Consider the following 5,326-nt stretch of genomic DNA (forward strand, 5'->3'; position numbering starts at 1 on the left):
CATTATCATAATTATATCCATACTTGAATATATATTACTAGTTCATAACTTTTTAATTATTCATACATCATTCAATATACTTAACATAACTATCATCATGATCAATTCATAATTCTAAATCCTATAATCATATTCATCTTATTCATAACCTTTTTATCATTATTCAAGTTACTTGATTATATTAACCTTATAAATTTATTCATCTTCATCACTTCAATATCATAATTTTTGATCATATTCATAATCAATAACTAATAACATAATAATTAAAACAAATTAAAAGCATGATTAGTTATAGAGTTTAGGGATACCTTAGGTGTTTAAGATCAAGAACAAGATGCTGAATGGGAAATGAAACAGCAGCAGATTCAGCTGCAATATCATGACCAAACAGAAGGTTTCTTGGGCTTCTTTGGTCACGACAGAAAAACAGGAACCAGCAGCAAAATTCGACCCAAATAGATAGGTTTCTTGGACTGCTTTGGCTTGATAACAACAGCAGGAAATCAAGCACCAAACACAGTAACAAAGAACACTTGTGGGGCTGTTTTGATCACGCAAGAACAGCAGGTTTGATGGCAGTTTATGTGGCGAAACAGAAACTGAACAGCAGCAGGAAACAAAGGCAAAAAGTGCTGCTGAAACAGTCAAAAATATGGGGCGGTTTTGGATGGTGTGCAGTCGATGCAGGCTGGGGGTATGGGGGCTGTTTAGTCGACACAAAAAAAGGGAAAAGGGGCTGAAACGGTCGACTAATGCAGCAAATTAAGGAAGGAAATTGTGATTTGTTTTATGGTGCAAAATAAGGAAAAACATGATGCCTTTTATATATGATTTACAAGAGTTGTAATCCCTTTAGAATAGCTAGGAAACTTGGTGATCAAGGTTTGGATTAGGATTAGGTTTGCAAGCATTTGAGATGGACTAGGATTTGTTACCTTAATGATCATGTAACTGTGATGACCCGGATTTTTCCGACTAATTGATTATACTATTTATATGATTTAATAATTTCGACATGATAAGCAATGAATTTTAATAAGTCTTGAACCTCCGAAAAGAATTTTATATAAGCAGTTGACCACCCTTTTATTCCTACGATTCACGAACGTCATAACTTGTATTAATTATATATATGTGTATATATACATATATTTAACTTGAAAATATGATAATTAAATATCTCATTAAGTATATTAACAAAGTATTATATATATATATATTTTCATACTACTAATTTAAAGAGTTTCTGAACAATATATATGTTACTATTTAAATGACGTAATTAACTTAAATTAAAATGTATTTATATACAATGTATTACGAGTGTAAATACATCCTTACAAGTATTGAATACACTTTATAATATACCAATACATATAAAGGATAGCTATACTCATATTTTCGTTCAATTTCCTCAAGAATTCTACTCGCATTCATACGGTATTTTTTACCCGTATTATACACAGCTTCTAGAAGTATTTACTATTGGTATATACCAATAGAAATCTGCAATTATTTGTGTAATATGTCATCCATGACCTAATCAATTTAATATGTCATCCATGACTTAATACATTTTAACTTATATTAGATATTTTCACTAAAAACCAAATTTTTAAGCCTATAAATAAGCACCATTTCTAACTCATTTTTACACACACTTGCAAGAACTCTCTCAAGTTTTGTTCTACTACTTCTTTCTAGCAACTTTACATTCTAAACTTGATGTAAAAACTCTACTTCAACTCTTGTTCAATTCATATGTTTATAGCTATCTATATAAGAGTTTATAAACTAGAACATAGTTTAGTTGATTCTAAACTTGTTTGAAAAACTAATTTAATCTTTCTAACTTAACTCTAATAACACTTATTTATATGTATTATGATGTTATATTAAGTTAATATAAGAACTTATAACTTGTACATATGAAGAACACCTTGAAACTTAACATATATCCTTTAATCTCCATTCGGTAAAAAGCGGGCTGTTTTGGGTTGGGAATTAAAAACCTATCTTAGACTTTGAGTTCGAGGCTAAGACTTTGGAAATATGTTAATATATGTAAATAAGACTTCCAGTATTTTTTTCATGATTTTATACAAAGTGAAAGTATTTTATCAAAAATCATATATTGGGTGGATGCCGGGATTTTTCCAAATCTGTCCACCAACACAAAAAGAGGGTAAAGATCTAAAAATTACTACTTGGGATAAACCTTTCAAATTAGTTTTGTAAGATTTACTTCTTAAGGAATCCATAGCAATTTTATTCACTTTAAACGGAGTTGTAATGAATGTTTGGCGAGCAAAACAAAATCTGCTAAAATTAACGTTGTATGGAGGAAATTTATATTATAAAAACTATATTAACCATATCCTTGTTAACTTTCCCTATATCCTATATATATTTGTACATGTTATCATTAGTATAACAAAATATTATAATCTTGGTTAATTCCGAGATTGTATATATATATAATAATCTTGGTACGTTCCATGACAATACGTGCACAATACGTTTTGATAAATCCTAAGACAGTACGTACACAATACGTCTTAGTTAATTCTAAGACAATAAGTATACAATACGTCTCTAGATTGATGCAAGACAATACGTACACAATACGCCGTGGGGTAATTCTAAGATTATATATATATACCGATTAATGGACTTTTCGAACTATTTTGGACTACCAACATAAAATGTTAAAAATTATTATACAAGTATTCTATGAACTTGTTTTTTTTTTCATATGTCGTATTATTGTCTGAATCATTATTATTATTATAGGTTCGTGAATCCAAGGACGACGGCCATATTTTTAATAAGTTAAAAACTTATTATTAATATACTTTTACTACCGTGAGTATATAGTCCCATTTTTAAACTCTACAAATATTTTGGGATGAGAATACATGCATTTTATGTTTTATGCCATGGACACAAGTACTTAAAATATATTCTACGTTGAGTTGTACCACCTTGCATATCTTCCCTAATAGCTTGGTAACTAATATTTACATGTTGTAAGAACATGTAAGCGCGAATCCTATTGATAGGTCTATCGGGTTTGACAACCCCAACCAGGCTAGTCGCTCTAGTATCGTAAACGGTTGCATAGTACTTCATTTTTGCTACACTTGGTACATTGTAGGGAGATTTCATAATAAAGGGAATATGCCACATTAATGGTTAAGTATGGTTACCGAAGCGCTCAACAACTTATAGAATATCTTTATTGAAATATTTGTAACTATGAAATCTTGTGGTCTATATTTATATCGATGCTAGCTTTAAACCTATATATCTCACCAACCTTTGTGTTGACTGTTTAAGCATGTTTATTCTCAGGTCCTTAAGAAAGTCTTCCGCTGTCGCATTATCTGAGCAAGCTTTGCATGGAGTCTCATGCTTTTGTTTAAAAGAGGGTTGCATTCAATAAAACTTTGGTCATGTATTATATTTGACTGTTATGTCACCTTTGTAATAATTGAAAATCGATGTATCATGGGGATTATTTTGTAAATAATCACCCATATGTTTAAAACTCGTATTATGTATAATAATGGTGTGCTTTTTATGAAACGAATGCAATATTTTCTAAAACGTATCATATAGAGGTCAATTACCTCGCTATGGGACCAATGAATAACGTACTACGTTTATAGTAATATGGACGGGTCGTTTCAGTAACCATGCTAGCCGATTTATTTTATGTATATATTTATTTATATTTTTTTTATCTCGCCATTTACATAATTATTTATATAATTTATATATTTTTTATATAGTTATTATTAAAATTACATTTTATTTAAATTACATTTTATTTAATTATTAGTCCCTAACCTTTATAAATTTTAATTTGGTTCTAATTAGTTTATATTAGTTTTTAAAGGTTATATAATGTCTCATTTAATATTACATATAGCTTTATATATATAAAGTATCACACAAATACATAAACTTATATTAACGGAAATATTGATCAAAAATTACTATTTAATCAAGTTGTTAAACAAAGTTTACGAGTACAAGAAATCCTAATAGTAGAACAGTATAAACAGAAATGGAAAATTGAGGGTCGTCATAGTACCTCCCCGTTAATAAAAACTTCGTCCACAAGTTTTAGGTAGACTTCTCGGATGCATTTGCGGTTGAGAAGAGATGGGGATATTTCCGTCTCATCTGGTCTTCACGTTGCCAGGTATACTCGGGGCCTCGTCGTGAATTCCAACGAATTTTAACAATAGGTATAGTACTCTGTTCAAGCATTTTTCAGTTTGATCCACCTCCTCAATTGGTTCTTCTATGAAGTGCATTTAATCATCAATGCGAATGTCATCAAAAGGAATAACAAGTGTGTCATCAACAAGACACTTTTTCAGTTAAATAGGTCATTCACATTGACCATCAGTTTGCGGATGATAGACAATACTCATGTCGAGTTGAGTTCCAAGAGCATATTGTAGAGTTTTCCAAAATCTAGAAATGAATCGACTGTCGCGATCTGAAATGATTGAAATAGGGACTTCATGATGTGAGACAATCTCTTTGATATAAAGTTGTGATAATTTCTCCATCTTGTCGGTTTCTTTGATTAAGAAGTGTGCAGATTTAGTAAGACGGTCCACTATGACCCATATAGTGTCATTGCCGTTTAAAGTCTTAGGCAACTTGGTAGTGAAATCCATAGTGATACATTCCCACTTCCACTGCGGAATATCCGGCTGTTGAAGTAACCAGACGGCTTTTGATGCTCGGCCTTAACTTTCAAACAAGTAAGGCACTTGCTCACATAATCAGCAATATCAGATTTGAGATTAGGCCACCAATAAAACTCTTTCACATCATGATACATTTTACTAGAGCCTGGGTGAATAGAATACCTAGTCTTATGTGCTTCATCCAAGACTAGTTCTCGAAGATTTTCGAAGATTGGGACCCAGATTCGGTTATTGAAATACCTTATTCCGTTCTCCTTAAGTTCAAGTTGCTTTACGAGACCTTTAAGTCCCTCAAGTTGGACATTCTCTTCCTTTAATGCCTCAAGTTGTGCTTCACGGATTTGAGATGTAAGATTCGTATGAATACGTATGTTTAAAGCTCAGACTCGGATCGGTTTGACACGATCATTTCTACTAAGGGCATCGGCAACTACATTCGCCTTACCCGGATGATATTTAAGCTCACAGTCGTAGTCATTTAATAACTCGACCCAATGCCTTTGTCTTATGTTCAGTTGCTTCTGGTCAAAGATATGTTGAAGACTTTTATGATCGGTAAACACTGTAAATTTAATCCCGTAGAGATAATGTCT

The sequence above is a fragment of the Rutidosis leptorrhynchoides genome, chromosome 5 (assembly GCF_046630445.1).
Source record: "Rutidosis leptorrhynchoides isolate AG116_Rl617_1_P2 chromosome 5, CSIRO_AGI_Rlap_v1, whole genome shotgun sequence".
NCBI lineage: Eukaryota > Viridiplantae > Streptophyta > Magnoliopsida > Asterales > Asteraceae > Rutidosis > Rutidosis leptorrhynchoides.